Here is an 18677-nt window from a genome sequence, read left to right as displayed (position 1 = left end):
AATAATAATTGTAAAGCCCTTGATCACATGTACTTGTGGATTTGCCGATATGTGCGCTATATAAGAACCCATGACGGTTTGTTTTTGAACTTAAGTTCAAGGCCTAATCTGACTGGACTGCAAGTGTTGTGTCGAAGTATTCAACCTGTCCGTCGTTCGGAGGAAATCAAACTGTGGTGTAAGTTGTGGATGTCAAAGGTTACATACCCTCTGAGAAACCTTTTGTATAAAGTTTCTGCCTTAGTAATCGCCTTGACATTCGAGTTGCCTGTCAAAACATTCAAAACGTTGTCAAACAAAACCTCAGCAACAGTACAAGCGTATTCATTCGACTCAACGTAAGCTTCCATTAATTTTTGAGAAATAAACTCAACGATTAATCTCATATTTCCGGCAATTTATTCAGGAAACGGACTCAATACATCAATAGAAATTCTATCCATCGGAGAACCATTAAAAATAAATACGCCTGCAAGGGTGCACACATAAGCACACACATCAACAGAAATGCTAAACTAGTCATACCTAACCATATTTTTCTCAGTGTACGACCCATTCCCGTATTTGCACAAACTGTAGAATCATAAAAATGCTGTAAGATGAAAGCTACAGATACCCATGGAGGTGAGAATAAACCTTCATGATAAGCCATAGGAAACGTAACATGCCACTAAACTATTTTATCATTTGTTGACGCCCATAACCTGTACGAAATACCAGTGTGAACATGCAACGGCCGATACATTGACCATTATAATTTCAACGTAGAACCAAACATGACGACACCTTGACACCTCAGACAACTATGGTTTATCTACTCGCCACACTTTTCAGAGCATAGCTTCCAATGTTCTCGTGGCTAACCTGCACGCTTATCTATCGATCATTCATGGGGTCTATTGACTAAACTTTCTTTATTGAGCAAGCGTATTTCATTGGAATATCCCGAATTAGCACTCCTTTGGACACGGTCCTTTGTTGAATCAAAAGCCCTATTATCACCAAATGTCTCACCTTTGGTTGCTGACAGTCGACTGTCCTTATTGTCTGACAGAGTGCTGTCTTCAACCCCTTCACTTTCCGTATTCTAAGGGGTGAACCATTTGATTTCTGGGGGGGGGATGGAGGAAATGGGTGGGGCATCCATCATCAAATCATTTTTTCTGTATGCAGTGGCAAAGCAAATTTTTTTTTCTCGCTTGCCAATTTTAATACAATATGCTATACATACACGTTATTTGTTCACAACCGGATGTTTTAATAACTTGTTGTGTTCATGGTTCTGCTATTAAAATTTTATGTACAACAAATAACTAGTAAAAAACCAGACTTACAAACTTGACCAGCTGTACTCAAGCTGTGTAGCAGACGTGGAAAAACTCAACAAGAAATCTGCGTCATACCAAGAAAGTATGGTTTACTACCACTCTCTACAAGCCAAGGTCAAGGCAGTTGTGCAAATGTCAAATGAGAAAATGGCCACCATATCAGCTGTGCATGAGAAATACAAAGAACTGTACGGAGCTAGCCAGCAGGCAGCAGCCAATAACAGGAGAGCTGCTAACGAAAAAAGAAAGAAGAAGAAAAGAGCTGCGATATCAGCATCATTCAATACCAATCCACATGTCAAGGCAAAGTGCCGAAGAGAGATGGCAAAGGACATCCACTCAACTGACATTGTCACATTATTCAACAGACAAGAAAGGGGAGACAAAGGTAGTCATATCAGCATATTATTTTGAGTGATGACTTTGTTTATGTTGGAGTAATATAAAAATGCATATAAAAATCACCAATATTAACGCTTTTGTCCCTTTCCAAAGTGAGAAACCTTTTAATCAAACACAAAACTACTGCAGACAATTTTTAATAAAAATAACAATTTTCCTTTCTTTCAATTTTCCTTTCTTACAGGTGCTCAGCAGGTACCTGCATGTACCGAACCAAAAAGATATGGGATCTGCCTACTGTCATCCATGAAGCCACTGCCATAGTCTCCAGTAGAGTAATAGTAGCCTGGTTAAACCAGACGGCTGATCTGTTCCATCCACTGAACAGATCAGCCGTCTGGTTAAACCAGGCTGATAGTGACTAGGATAGAAGTGTAGTGATCATGCAGTTGTGAAAGTCAGTACTATAGCTGTGTTTTATATAAAATCAGTACTGTCAACTTCTCAGGAAAGAAGTCATGTTTACAAAAGTTGTGTTTGTATTTCATTATTTGTTGTTGTATTTTCATTGCAAGGAAAGACATATATTTTGAGAATAATATATTGCTTTTAAAAGTAGTTCATTGAATCGTGTCGTTTGTTTTAATTTTCAGTAGATACAGATCACAGCAAGTCCAACGGTTCCCTTTTAATACTGACTGTGTCAATGCTTTATTGCAACATATTTAAAACACTGTCATCACAATGAAACTTTGAACATTGTGTAGTATTGAAGTTTATTTATATGCCACATTTTTTACATCAGGATTCACTCTAAAATATTGAAAATATTAGTGCCGCCGTAGGCGGCCGCCCTCCAGCGTTTTTTTTTTTTAAATCAGTCCCAAACTTTGGTGATTTTAGCACATGGCGTCAAATTTTTTTTTCTCTCCTGTCTGTTGGAACAATTTTTTTCTCAAGCAATGTTGGATCAATTTTTTTTTTCTGTCCTTCACCTGCCGACAATTTTTTTCCCCAGATCCTCCATCCCCCCAGAAATCAAATGGTTCTCCCCTAAGCGTCGACCTTATTGAAAGACAAATATCACCATTTCGTCCCCAACATTGTTTTCATTGACGTCACGAACTAAATGCAACGTATCCGTGTTCACAAGTTTACGATGTATAACCTCAGCATGCCCTTATTTACATGTTACTTATGTGACACCGGACATGTTTTCGTTTTTTTTAAGGTAATATAGTTAGCGCCTCGAAAATGACAGATGTAAACCTTTGCTCAAACTTCCCTCAAGCAAATTTTCAACCATTCTTTTTCATGGGGGTCACCGTGAAAATTGGGGTACAAGAGAGACACATTACCCAACGTCTACAACCTCGGACATTTCAAATTCAAAATGGCCGCCATCCATGTGTTTTCTCTATTGGGAAAATACAAATCCCGATTTTCACAAACCTAAGCAGAAGAAACTTTATTTACTCCATAAGTTTCAAAATAAACCCCAACAAGTGGTAGGCCAAAAGAAAATTGTAAAAGTTTGAGATTTTGAATGTCTGTCCCCGAGGCGCATCCTACCTTCACGTCTATGTTGAATGCACGGTGTAATGCCAGATGAGTCAGAAGTATTACATTCCCTCCGCGTGACACGTTTATGATCGACAGTTTTTGACGTCTTCGAGGGTCTAGCGCATTTCAACTGTTAAAACGGCAATATTTAAATGACTGAACTATCCCCATTTGTGAAATAACTCCCTGTTTGTATCGATATATCGATTCTGTTTGAGACGTCAGAAATATTTTTTGGAGGAAGATTCATGTATCAATCAATCTTTGTCGAAAGCTTAATACATCTAACTACTCGGACGCTTAAGGTAGTGTACACCTCGAAAGTGAAACATCCAAAATTTTGCATAAACTGTCCCATTCTCTCACCAAATGAATAAAAAAATCGGGGATCACCGTGCAGAGTTTGCTACTAGATAAACAAATTACCGATATTTGAAATTCAAAATTGCTGCCATCCCTTTGTAAACTTTAGTGGGAGAAATACAATTTTCGATTTTCGAAACACTAAGACGACTAAAAGTTTTCTCACTCCAAAGTAGATCAGAAAAGAATGGTAAAAATTTGAGAGTCCGAATATCTATACCCGACGTGCATTCTACCTCAAGTATGTCTGTTTCTTTCTGAAAGGTCTGATCGATGAGCCTAGCAAACAAAAGGAAATCACACGATTTCACAAAATTCAGAAAACGAATACATGGAACAAAAGCCTGAAAGTGCGAGTCACACTCTGCACTGTACTAGTTTAACGGACCGGAACAAGCTTGCTCCTTCATGTAATATTTGTCTACACAATACAAGCTCGCCATTTACATTAAAATGAGAACCGAAAAAAACCAAAACACCGTGCCGCAAGTCCTCAATTCATTTGAAAATGTCAGACGTGCGTTGCATCGCATTGTCAAGCATATGTCTCATTCTCAACGAGCAATACAGCGTCTTTTGAGACGACATACAATCTGGTAGAAGTACACTATCCATATCTGGAGAAGTGGCCGTTTTTATCGGTGTTACTGAATTCCAAAGTTTACTATCAATGTTTCTCCTTACAGCGACCACAATTAGATATCTGTCGGATCAGTATCTGCAGCAGATTTCATCATATTTGGTGCAGTTATATCGGAGTTATATGACTAATTACAAACCTTCATAAAATATGCAAATGAGCTATTCATTAACTTTACACTGCCAAATGCTTCTCTGTACAATTAGATATTTATTAAAACAATATCTGTACCCGATTTCACTGACTTGGGTGCCGTAATTTCCGAGTTATATACCTAATTACAAAGTTCATTAAATGTACAAATGAACCCTTAATTAATTTCACACTACTGAATGCTTTACACTACAGTTTTATATCAGTCTGATCAGTATCCGCAGCAGATTTCATCACATTTGGTGAAGTTATATCGGAGTTATATGACTAATTACAAACCTTCATAAATATGCAAATGAGCTATTTATTAACTTTACACTGCCTAATGCTTCTAATTATAATTAGATATATATCAGATCAATATTTGTTGCAAGTATCATCAAGTTTGGTGCGGGAGTTGAGGGGTATTATATTATGCCCAGTGACCAAGGTTAATAATAATTGTAAAGCGCCTTGATCACATGTACTTGTGGATTTGCCGATATGTGCGCTATATAAGAACCCATGACGGTTTGTTTTTGAACTTAAGTTCAAGGCCTAATCTGACTGGACTGCAAGTGTTGTGTCGAAGTATTCAACCTGTCCGTCGTTCGGAGGAAATCAAACTGTGGTGTAAGTTGTGCATGTCAAAGGTTACATACCCTCTGAGCAACCTTTTGTTTAAAGTGTCTGCCTAGTAATCGCCTTGACATTCGAGTTGCCTGTCAAAACAATTCAAACGTTGTCAAACAAAACCTCAGCAACAGTACAAGCGTATTCATTCGACTCAACGTAAGCTTCCATTAATTTTTGAGAAATAAACTCAACGATTAATCTCATATTTCCGGCAATTTATTCAGGAAACGGACTCAATACATCAATAGCAATTCTATGCATCGGAGAACCATTAAAAATAAATACGCCTGCAAGGGTGCACACATAAGCACACACATCAACAGAAATGCTAAACTAGTCATACCTTAACCATATTTTTCTCAGTGTACGACCCATTCCCGTATTTGCACAAACTGTAGAATCATAAAAATGCTGTAAGATGAAAGCTACAGATACCCATGGAGGTGAGAATAAACCTTCATGATATGCCATAGGAAACGTAACATGCCACCAAACTATGTTATCATTTGTTGACGCACATACCTGTACGAAATACCAGTGTGAACATGCAACGGCCGATACATTGACCATTATAATTTCAACGTAGAACCAAACATGACGACACCTCGACACCTCAGACAACTATGGTTTATCTACTCGCCACACTTTTCAGAGCATAGCTTCCAATGTTCTCGTGGCTAACCTGCACGCTTATCTATCGATCATTCATGGGGTCTATTGACTAAACTTTCTTCATTGAGCAAGCGTATTTCATTGGAATATCCCGAATTAGCACTCCCTTGGACACGGTCCTTTGTTGAATCAAAAGCCCTATTATCACCAAATGTCTCACCTTTGGTTGCTGACAGTCGACTGTCCTTATTGTCTGACAGAGTGCTGTCTTCAACCCCTTCACTTTCCGTATTCTAAGGGGTGAACCATTTGATTTCTGGGGGGGGGGATGGAGAAATGGGTGGGGCAACAATTTTTTTTTCCCATGACTGTGACAGCAAATTTTTTTTTCTATTGTCAGTCCTGCATCAAATTATTTTTTCTGTATGCAGTGGCAAAGCAAATTTTTTTTTCTCGCTTGCCAATTTTTAATACAATATGCTATACATACACGTTATTGGTTCACAACCGGATGTTTTAATAACTTGTTGTGTTCATGGTTCTGCTATTAAAATTTTATGTACAACAAATAACTAGTAAAAAACCAGACTTACAAACTTGACCAGCTGTACTCAAGCTGTGTAGCAGACGTGGAAAACTCAACAAGAAATCTGCGTCATACCAAGAAAGTATGGTTTACTACCACTCTCTACAAGCCAAGGTCAAGGCAGTTGTGCAAATGGTAAATGAGAAAATGGTCACCATATCAGCTGTGCATGAGAAATACAAAGAACTGTACGGAGCTAGCCAGCAGGCAGCAGCCAATAACAGGAGAGCTTCTAACGAAAAAAGAAAGAAGAAGAAAAGAGCTGCGATATCAGCATCACTCAATACCAATCCACATGTCAAGGCAAAGTGCCGAAGAGAGATGGCAAAGGACATCCACTCAACTGACATTGTCATATTATTCAACAGACAAGAAAGGGGAGACAAAGGTAGTCATATCAGCATATTATTTTGAGTGATGACTTTGTTTATGTTGGAGTAATATAAAAATGCATATAAAAATCACCAATATTAACGCTTGTGTCCCTTTCCAAAGTGAGAAACCTTTTAATCAAACACAAAACTACTGCAGACAATTTTTAATAAAAATAACAATTTTTCTTTCTTTCAATTTTCCTTTCTTACAGGTGCTCAGCAGGTACCTGCATGTACCGAACCAAAAAGATATGGGATCTGCCTACTGTCATCCATGAAGCCACTGCCATAGTCTCCAGTAGAGTAATAGTAGCCTGGTTAAACCAGACGGCTGATCTGTTCCATCCACTGAACAGATCAGCCGTCTGGTTAAACCAGGCTGATAGTGACTAGGATAGAAGTGTAGTGATCATGCAGTTGTGAAAGTCAGTACTATAGCTGTGTTTTATATAAAATCAGTACTGTCAACTTCTCAGGAAAGAAGTCATGTTTTACAAAAGTTGTGTTTGTATTTCATTATTTGTTGTTGTATTTTCATTGCAAGGAAAGACATATATTTTGAGAATAATATATTGCTTTTAAAAGTAGTTCATTGAATCGTGTCGTTTGTTTAAATTTTCAGTAGATACAGATCACAGCAAGTCCAACGGTTCCCCTTTTAATACTGACTGTGTCAATGCTTTATTGCAACATATTTAAAACACTGTCATCACAATGAAACTTTGAACATTGTGTAGTATTGAAGTTTATTTATATGCCACATTTTTTACATCAGGATTCACTCTAAAATATTGAAAATATTAGTGCCGCCGTAGGCGGCTGCCCTCCAGCGTTTTTTTCTTTTTAAATCAGTCCCAAACTTTGGTGATTTTAGCACATGGCGTCAAATTTTTTTTTCTCTCCTGTCTGTTGGAACAATTTTTTTTCTCAAGCAATGTTGGATCAATTTTTTTTTTCTGTCCTTCACCTGCCGACAATTTTTTTCCCCAGATCCTCCATCCCCCCAGAAATCAAATGGTTCTCCCCTAAGCGTCGACCTTATTGAAAGACAAATATCACCATTTCGTCCCCAACATTGTTTTCATTGACGTCACGAACTAAATGCAACGTATCCGTGTTCACAAGTTTACGATGTATAACCTCAGCATGCCCTTATTTACATGTTACTTATGTGACACCGGACATGTTTTCGTTTTTTTTAAGGTAATATAGTTAGCGCCTCGAAAATGACAGATGTAAACCTTTGCTCAAACTTCCCTCAAGCAAATTTTCAACCTTTCTCTTTCATGGACGGTCACCGTGAAAAGTGTGGTACAAGAGAAACAAATTACCTAACATTTACAGACATTTCAAATTCAAAATGGCGCAATCCGTGTGTTTTCTCTTTCGGGAAAATACAAATCCCGATTTTCACAAACCTAAGCAGAAGAAACTTTATTTACTCCATAAGTTTCAAAATAAACCCCAACAAGTGGTAGGCCAAAAGAAAATTGTAAAAGTTCGAGATTTCGAATGTCTGTCCCCGAGGCGCATCCTACCTTCACGTCTATGTTGAATGCACGGTGTAATGCCAGATGAGTCAGAAGTATCACATTCCCTCCGCGTGACACATTTATGATCGACAGTTTTTGACGTCTTCGAGGGTCTAGCGCATTTCAACTGTTAAAACGGCAATATTTAAATGACTGAACTATCCCCATTTGTGAAATAACTCCCTGTTTGTATCGATATATCGATTCTGTTTGAGACGTCAGAAATATTTTTTGGAGGAAGATTCATGTATCAATCAATCTTTGTCGAAAGCTTAATACATCTAACTACTCGGACGCTTAAGGTAGTGTACACCTCGAAAGTGAAACATCCAAAATTTTGCATAAACTGTCCCATTCTCTCACCAAATGAATAAAAAAATCGGGGATCACCGTGCAGAGTTTGCTACTAGATAAACAAATTACCGATATTTGAAATTCAAAATTGCTGCCATCCCTTTGTAAACTTTAGTGGGAGAAATACAATTTTCGATTTTCGAAACACTAAGACGACTAAAAGTTTTCTCACTCCAAAGTAGATCAGAAAAGAATGGTAAAAATTTGAGAGTCCGAATATCTATACCCGACGTGCATTCTACCTCAAGTATGTCTGTTTCTTTCTGAAAGGTCTGATCGATGAGCCTGGCAAACAAAAGGAAATCACACGATTTCACAAAATTCAGTAAACGAACACATGGAACAAAAGCCTGAAAGTGCGAGTCACAATTTGCAATGTACTAGTTTAACGGACCGGAACAAGCTTGCTCCTTCATGTAATATTTGTCTACACAATACAAGCTCGCCATTTACATTAAAATGAGCTCCGAAAAAAACCAAAACACCGTACCGCAAGTCCTCAATTCACTTGAAAATGTCAGACGTGCGTTGCATCGCATTGTCAAGCATATGTCTCATTCTCAACGAGCAATACAGCGTCTTTTGAGACGACATACAATCTGGTAGAAGTACACTATCCATATCTGGAGAAGTGGCGTTTTTATCGGTGTTACTGAATTCCAAAGTTTACTATCAATGTTTCTCCTTACAGCGACCACAATTAGATATCTGTCGGATCAGTATCTGCAGCAGATTTCATCATATTTGGTGCAGTTATATCGGAGTTATATGACTAATTACAAACCTTCATAAAATATGCAAATGAGCTATTCATTAACTTTACACTGCCAAATGCTTCTCTGTACAATTAGATATTTATTAAAACAATATCTGTACCCGATTTCACTGACTTGGGTGCCGTAATTTCCGAGTTATATACCTAATTACAAAGTTCTTAAATGTACAAATGAACCCTTAATTAATTTCACACTACTGAATGCTTTACACTACAGTTTTATATCAGTCTGATCAGTATCCGCAGCAGATTTCATCACATTTGGTGAAGTTATATCGGAGTTATATGACTAATTACAAACCTTCATAAAATATGCAAATGAGCTATTTATTAACTTTACACTGCCTAATGCTTCTAATTATAATTAGATATATATCAGATCAATATTTGTTGCAAGTATCATCAAGTTTGGTGCGGGAGTTGAGGGGTATTATATTATGCCCAGTGACCAAGGTTAATAATAATTGTAAAGCGCCTTGATCACATGTACTTGTGGATTTGCCGATATGTGCGCTATATAAGAACCCATGACGGTTTGTTTTTGAACTTAAGTTCAAGGCCTAATCTGACTGGACTGCAAGTGTTGTGTCGAAGTATTCAACCTGTCCGTCGTTCGGAGGAAATCAAACTGTGGTGTAAGTTGTGGATGTCAAAGGTTACATACCCTCTGAGCAACCTTTTGTATAAAGTTTCTGCCTTAGTAATCGCCTTGACATTCGAGTTGCCTGTCAAAACAATTCAAAACGTTGTCAAACAAAACCTCAGCAACAGTACAAGCGTATTCATTCGACTCAACGTAAGCTTCCATTAATTTTTGAGAAATAAACTCAACGATTAATCTCATATTTCCGGCAATTTATTCAGGAAACGGACTCAATACATCAATAGCAATTCTATGCATCGGAGAACCATTAAAAATAAATACGCCTGCAAGGGTGCACACATAAGCACACACATCAACAGAAATGCTAAACTAGTCATACCTTAACCATATTTTTCTCAGTGTACGACCCATTCCCGTATTTGCACAAACTGTAGAATCATAAAAATGCTGTAAGATGAAAGCTACAGATACCCATGGAGGTGAGAATAAACCTTCATGATATGCCATAGGAAACGTAACATGCCACCAAACTATGTTATCATTTGTTGACGCACACCTGTACGAAATACCAGTGTGAACATGCAACGGCCGATACATTGACCATTATAATTTCAACGTAGAACCAAACATGACGACACCTCGACACCTCAGACAACTATGGTTTATCTACTCGCCACACTTTTCAGAGCATAGCTTCCAATGTTCTCGTGGCTAACCTGCACGCTTATCTATCGATCATTCATGGGGTCTATTGACTAAACTTTCTTTATTGAGCAAGCGTATTTCATTGGAATATCCCGAATTAGCACTCCCTTTGGACACGGTCCTTTGTTGAATCAAAAGCCCTATTATCACCAAATGTCTCACCTTTGGTTGCTGACAGTCGACTGTCCTTATTGTCTGACAGAGTGCTGTCTTCAACCCCTTCACTTTCCGTATTCTAAGGGGTGAACCATTTGATTTCTGGGGGGGGGATGGAGGAAATGGGTGGGGCAACAATTTTTTTTTCCCATGACTGTGACAGCAAATTTTTTTTTCTATTGTCAGTCCTGCATCAAATTATTTTTTCTGTATGCAGTGGCAAAGCAAATTTTTTTTTCTCGCTTGCCAATTTTTAATACAATATGCTATACATACACGTTATTTGTTCACAACCGGATGTTTTAATAACTTGTTGTGTTCATGGTTCTGCTATTAAAATTTTATGTACAACAAATAACTAGTAAAAAACCAGACTTACAAACTTGACCAGCTGTACTCAAGCTGTGTAGCAGACGTGGAAAAACTCAACAAGAAATCTGCGTCATACCAAGAAAGTATGGTTTTCTACCACTCTCTACAAGCCAAGGTCAAGGCAGTTGTGCAAATGGTAAATGAGAAAATGGCCACCATATCAGCTGTGCATGAGAAATACAAAGAACTGTACGGAGCTAGCCAGCAGGCAGCAGCCAATAACAGGAGAGCTGCTAACGAAAAAAGAAAGAGGAAGAAAAGAGCTGCGATATCAGCATCACTCAATACCAATCCACATGTCAAGGCAAAGTGCCGAAGAGAGATGGCAAAGGACATCCACTCAACTGACATTGTCACATTATTCAACAGACAAGAAAGGGGAGACAAAGGTAGTCATATCAGCATATTATTTTGAGTGATGACTTTGTTTATGTTGGAGTAATATAAAAATGCATATAAAAATCACCAATATTAACGCTTGTGTCCCTTTCCAAAGTGAGAAACCTTTTAATCAAACACAAACTACTGCAGACAATTTTTAATAAAAATAACAATTTTTCTTTCTTTCAATTTTCCTTTCTTACAGGTGCTCAGCAGGTACCTGCATGTACGAACCAAAAAGATATGGGATCTGCCTACTGTCATCCATGAAGCCACTGCCATAGTCTCCAGTAGAGTAATAGTAGCCTGGTTAAACCAGACGGCTGATCTGTTCCATCCACTGAACAGATCAGCCGTCTGGTTAAACCAGGCTGATAGTGACTAGGATAGAAGTGTAGTGATCATGCAGTTGTGAAAGTCAGTACTATAGCTGTGTTTTATATAAAATCAGTACTGTCAACTTCTCAGGAAGAAGTCATGTTTTACAAAAGTTGTGTTTGTATTTCATTATTTGTTGTTGTATTTTCATTGCAAGGAAAGACATATATTTTGAGAATAATATATTGCTTTTAAAAGTAGTTCATTGAATCGTGTCGTTTGTTTTAAATTTTCAGTAGATACAGATCACAGCAAGTCCAACGGTTCCCCTTTTAATACTGACTGTGTCAATGCTTTATTGCAACATATTTAAAACACTGTCATCACAATGAAACTTTGAACATTGTGTAGTATTGAAGTTTATTTATATGCCACATTTTTTACATCAGGATTCACTCTAAAATATTGAAAATATTAGTGCCGCCGTAGGCGGCCGCCCTCCAGCGTTTTTTTTTTTAAATCAGTCCCAAACTTTGGTGATTTTAGCACATGGCGTCAAATTTTTTTTCTCTCCTGTCTGTTGGAACAATTTTTTTTCTCAAGCAATGTTGGATCAAATTTTTTTTTCTGTCCTTCACCTGCCGACAATTTTTTTCCCCAGATCCTCCACCCCCCGAGAAATCAAATGGTTCTCCCTAAGCGTCGACCTTATTGTTAGACAAATATCACCATATCGTCCCCCACATTGTTTTCATTGACGTCACGAACTAAATGCAACGTATCCGTGTCACAAGTTTACGATGTATAACCTCAGCATGCCCTTATTTACATGTTACTTATGTGACACCGGACATGTTTTCTTGTTTTTAAGGTAATATAGTTAGCGCCTCGAAAATGACAGATGTAAAGCTTTGCTCATACTTCCCTCAAGTAAATTTTCAACCTTTCTCTTTCATGGACGGTCACCGTGAAAAGTGTGGTACAAGAGAAACAAATTACCTAACATTTACAGACATTTCAAATTCAAAATGGCCGCAATCCGTGTGTTTTCTCTTTCGGGAAAATACAAATCCCGATTTTCACAACCTTAGCAGAAGAAACTTTATTTACTCCATAAGTTTCAAAATAAAACCCAACAAGTGGTAGGCCAAAAGAAAATTGTAAAAGTTCGAGATTTCGAATGTCTGTCCCCGAGGCGCATCCTACCTTCACGTCTATGTTGAATGCACGGTGTAATGCCAGATGAGTCAGAAGTATCACATTCCCTCCGCGTGACACATTTATGATCGACAGTTTTTGACGTCTTCGAGGGTCTAGCGCATTTCAACTGTTAAAACGGCAATATTTAAATGACTGAACTATCCCCATTTGTGAAATAACTCCCTGTTTGTATCGATATATCGATTCTGTATGAGACGTCAGAAATATTTTTTGGAGGAAGATTCATGTATCAATCAATCTTTGTCGAAAGCTTAATACATCTAACTACTCGGACGCTTAAGGTAGTGTACACCTCGAAAGTGAAACATCCAAAATTTTGCATAAACTGTCCCATTCTCTCACCAAATGAATAAAAAAATCGGGGATCACCGTGCAGAGTTTGCTACTAGATAAACAAATTACCGATATTTGAAATTCAAAATTGCTGCCATCCCTTTTTAAACTTTAGTGGGAGAAATACAATTTTCGATTTTCGAAACACTAAGACGACTAAAAGTTTTCTCACTCCAAAGTAGATCAGAAAAGAATGGTAAAAATTTGAGAGTCCGAATATCTATACCCGACGTGCATTCTACCTCAAGTATGTCTGTTTCTTTCTGAAAGGTCTGAGCCTTGCAAACAAAAGGAAATCACAAGATTTCACAACATTCAGAAAACGAATACATGGAACAAAAGCCTGAAAGTGCGAGTCACACTCTGCACTGTACTAGTTTAACGGACCGGAACAAGCTTGCTCCTTCATGTAATATTGTCTACACAATACAAGCTCGCCGTTTACGTTAAAATGACAACCGATAAAAACCAAAACACCGTGCCGCAAGTCCTCAATTCACTTGAAAATGTCAGACGTGCGTTCCACGCATTGTCAAGCATATTTATCATTATCAACGAGCAATACAGCGTCTTTTGAGACGACATACAATCTGGTAGAAGTACACTATCCATATCTGGAGAAGTGGCCATTTTATCGGTGTTACTGAATTCCAAAGTTTACTATCAATGTTTCTCCTTACAGCGACCACAATTAGATATCTGTCGGATCAGTATCTGCAGCAGATTTCATCATATTTGGTGCAGTTATATCGGAGTTATATGACTAATTACAAACCTTCATAAAATATGCAAATGAGCTATTCATTAACTTTACACTGCCAATGCTTCTCTGTACAATTAGATATTTATTAAAACAATATCTGTACCCGATTTCACTGACTTGGGTGCCGTAATTTCCGAGTTATATACCTAATTACAAAGTTCATTAAATGTACAAATGAACCCTTAATTAATTTCACACTACTGAATGCTTTACACTACAGTTTTATATCAGTCTGATCAGTATCCGCAGCAGATTTCATCACATTTGGTGAAGTTATATCGGAGTTATATGACTAATTACAAACCTTCATAAAATATGCAAATGAGCTATTTATTAACTTTACACTGCCTAATGCTTCTAATTATAATTAGATATATATCAGATCAATATTTGTTGCAAGTATCATCAAGTTTGGTGCGGGAGTTGAGGGGTATTATATTATGCCCAGTGACCAAAGTTAATAATAATTGTAAAGCGCCTTGATCACATGTACTTGTGGATTTGCCGATATGTGCGCTATATAAGAACCCATGACGGTTTGTTTTTGAACTTAAGTTCAAGGCCTAATCTGACTGGACTGCAAGTGTTGTGTCGAAGTATTCAACCTGTCCGTCGTTCGGAGGAAATCAAACTGTGGTGTAAGTTGTGGATGTCAAAGGTTACATACCCTCTGAGAAACCTTTTGTATAAAGTTTCTGCCTTAGTAATCGCCTTGACATTCGAGTTGCCTGTCAAAACAATTCAAAACGTTGTCAAACAAAACCTCAGCAACAGTACAAGCGTATTCATTCGACTCAACGTAAGCTTCCATTAATTTTTGAGAAATAAACTCAACGATTAATCTCATATTTCCGGCAATTTATTCAGGAAACGGACTCAATACATCAATAGCAATTCTATGCATCGGAGAACCATTAAAAATAAATACGCCTGCAAGGGTGCACACATAAGCACACACATCAACAGAAATGCTAAACTAGTCATACCTTAACCATATTTTTCTCAGTGTACGACCCATTCCCGTATTTGCACAAACTGTAGAATCATAAAAATGCTGTAAGATGAAAGCTACAGATACCCATGGAGGTGAGAATAAACCTTCATGATATGCCATAGGAAACGTAACATGCCACTAAACTATTTTATCATTTGTTGACGCCCATAACCTGTACGAAATACCAGTGTGAACATGCAACGGCCGATACATTGACCATTATAATTTCAACGTAGAACCAAACATGACGACACCTTGACACCTCAGACAACTATGGTTTATCTACTCGCCACACTTTTCAGAGCATAGCTTCCAATGTTCTCGTGGCTAACCTGCACGCTAAGCCATCAATCATGGGCCTATTAACTAAACCTTCTTTATTGAGGCGCCCTCCGATCTCACAAGCGTATTTCATTGGAATATCCCGAATTAGCACTCCCTTTGGACACGGTCCTTTGTTGAATCAAAAGCCCTATTATCACCAAATGTCTCACCTTTGGTTGCTGACAGCCCACTGTCCTTATTGTCTGACAGAGTGCTGTCTTCAACCCCTTCACTTTCCGTATTCTAAGCGTCGACCTTATTGAAAGACAAATATCACCATTTCGTCCCCAACATTGTTTTCATTGACGTCACGAACTAAATGCAACGTATCCGTGTTCACAAGTTTACGATGTATAACCTCAGCATGCCCTTATTTACATGTTACTTATGTGACACCGGACATGTTTTCGTTTTTTTTAAGGTAATATAGTTAGCGCCTCGAAAATGACAGATGTAAACCTTTGCTCAAACTTCCCTCAAGCAAATTTTCAACCTTTCTCTTTCATGGACGGTCACCGTGAAAAGTGTGTTACAAGAGAAACAAATTACCCAACATTTACAGACAATTCAAATTCAAAATGGCCGCCATCCATGTGTTTTCTCTATTGGGAAAATACAAATCCCGATTTTCACAAACCTAAGCAGAAGAAACTTTATTTACTCCATAAGTTTCAAAATAAACCCAACAAGTGGTAGGCCAGAAAAAAATTGTAAAAGTTTGAGATTTCGAATGTCTGTCCCCGAGGCGCATCCTACCTTCACGTCTATGTTGAATGCACGGTGTAATGCCAGCTGAGTCAGAAGTATTACATTCCCTCCGCGTGAGACGGTGACACATTTATGATCGACAGTTTTTGACGTCTTCGAGGGTCTAGCGCATTTCAATTGTTAAAACTGCAATATTTAAATGACTGAACTATCCCCATTTGTGAAATAACTCCCTGTTTGTATCGATATATCGATTCTGTTTGAGACGTCAGAAATATTTTTGGGAGGAAGATTCATGTATCAACCAATCTTTGTCGAAAGCTGAATACAACTACTCGGACGTTCAAGGTAGTGTACACCTCGAAAGTGAAACATCTAAAATTTTGCATAAACTGTCCCATTCTCTCACCAAATGAATAAAAAATTCGGGGATTACCGTGCAGAGTTTTCTACTAGATAAACAAATTACCGATATTTGAAATTCAAAATTGCTGCCATCCTTCGTAAACTTTAGTGGGAGAAATACAATTTTCGATTTTCGAAACACTAAGACGACTGAAAGTTTTCTCACTCCAAAGTAGATCAGAAAAGAATGGTAAAAATTTGAGAGTCCGAATATCTATACCCGACGTGCATTCTACCTCAAGTATGTCTGTTTCTTTCTGAAAGGTCTGAGCCTGGCAAACAAAAGGAAATCACACGATTTCACAACATTCAGAAAACGAATACATGGAACAAAAGCCTGAAAGTGCGAGTCACACTCTGCACTGTACTAGTTTAACGGACCGGAACAAGCTTGCTCCTTCATGTAATATTGTCTACACAATACAAGCTCGCCGTTTACGTTAAAATGACAACCGATAAAAAACCAAACACCGTGCCGCAAGTCCTCAATTCACTTGAAAATGTCAGACGTGCGTTCCACGCATTGTCAAGCATATTTATCATTATCAACGAGCAATACAGCGTCTTTTGAGACGACATACAATCTGGTAGAAGTACACTATCCATATCTGGAGAAGTGGCCATTTTATCGGTGTTACTGAATTCCAAAGTTTACTATCAATGTTTCTCCTTACAGCGACTTTTGCCATGCGCCTCGACATTTTTACTTTGTTATATCTGTTCTCGGATGGCTAAGGAGTTATGTAGAATGTTATACAAGTACAAATATAGTGAAATCCTATTTGTTGTAAAATATTTAAAACATAATCGTCTAGAAATATACGGTTCTCAAGTATTTGGAAAGAATGTAACTCACCTTTTCATGTATGATCTCATTTGGCTTGAAGTGCTCTCTTTACAGACTGGTCATTGCAGAAGAAAGCCTGATAAAGATAAAATCCTGTAGGCGTCGACTTGTATGATCTGTTATCCTTAAACTTAAGACGAAGAATTGTCCGTTTGACCTGTTACCTGTAATAATCGCCCCAATTCAAAACTTCTTGCTCAAAACCACCACAGCATTTCTTCTGAAGGTAACACTATTGACTGCCATTATGAAACATTTCCAGTCCCCTCGTGTGACAAAGGAAAGATTGGCTGATCACCAACGGATTATTTGCCTGCCGTCAAATGTCAGATATGGTGAAGAAGCTGCACCCGAAAGGTTTGTTTTGCGACCTTTTGTGAGGTCACGGAAAGCCAAAAGTTCTGAAGAATTATAGAGGCACGCTGTAACTGTTAAAGCGACGACATGGTATGCTCTGTGTAGATAAATACCTTCTGTTCTGATAATCTGAAACAGGTCAAATGTCAACGACATTGTTGACCTTCGAGCTCTTGGAAACAAACAAAAACTATGACAAAGTGGAAAAATACCGAGACAAAACGCTGTTGGTAACAATACGGGCAGTTAAATATACATAAAAATTCTCGCAGCGCCCTCTAGGTTTTGCAATGTCTTCAATATATATTATAATTGTGTGAATGGCGTCAATATTTGAGTTTATTTTAGTCAGTGGAATACGCCGGAGTTGTCCGAAATGATGGAGAATTACGTCCAGGGTTAATATATGGGCATATAATTTCAAGTGGTAAGGTACGGTTTTTTCTTCTCTTGTAATGCGAGCGGCAAGAAAATTAGTGAAAATTGTTAAATAGAGTTTCCTTGTTTAGGCGAAATAAAAAAAATTGTGATTCCGGCTAACACGACCTATTTTCTACCCACCGACCATAAGCTTTTAAAAGCCCGAATTAAACACATATGTGGAAGAACCACGCGGACTTACGCGAGAAGTACAAATCCTCGTGAGCTTTAGTAAGATTGATTACACGAGCAACGCTGATTGCGGCCAGGGATATCCACGATAAACTTATACTTGATTTTCATTCAGCAAATGCCATCAAGGAGAAGAACTTTACAAAACCTAACCACAAGTAGACCTTTAAAAACTGTTCAAAGGAACATCATCCACATTTATATCATCGTAGAAACCACTCTGTTGGTGTTAAATGTGTTGGCGATGTTGCTAAGCCGAGCACTAAATGGGACGTGGGGATCACACTGTCCCAATATATTGCACTAACCAGTCGATTCACTGGTGCCCAAACAATCGAGT

At 38.0% G+C, this 18677-nt stretch overlaps 1 protein-coding gene across 1 annotated transcript in view; it reads right to left on the bottom strand.

Annotated features, from left to right (window-relative positions):
• LOC139118813 (uncharacterized) overlaps window positions 1–17872 on the bottom strand; it is a 29887-nt gene extending 12015 nt beyond the window's left edge. Inside the window, exon 1 of the mRNA XM_070682290.1 lies at window positions 17378–17872. The gene's annotated coding sequence lies outside the window, so the exon portion shown is untranslated. The remainder of the gene's footprint in view (window positions 1–17377) is intronic.
• Between the last annotated feature and the right edge of the window lie 805 nt (window positions 17873–18677).

Source organism: Ptychodera flava, chromosome 19, assembly GCF_041260155.1.
Source record: "Ptychodera flava strain L36383 chromosome 19, AS_Pfla_20210202, whole genome shotgun sequence".
NCBI classification, from domain to species: Eukaryota; Metazoa; Hemichordata; class Enteropneusta; family Ptychoderidae; genus Ptychodera; species Ptychodera flava.
This window is presented reverse-complemented; position numbering and strand designations above follow the sequence as displayed.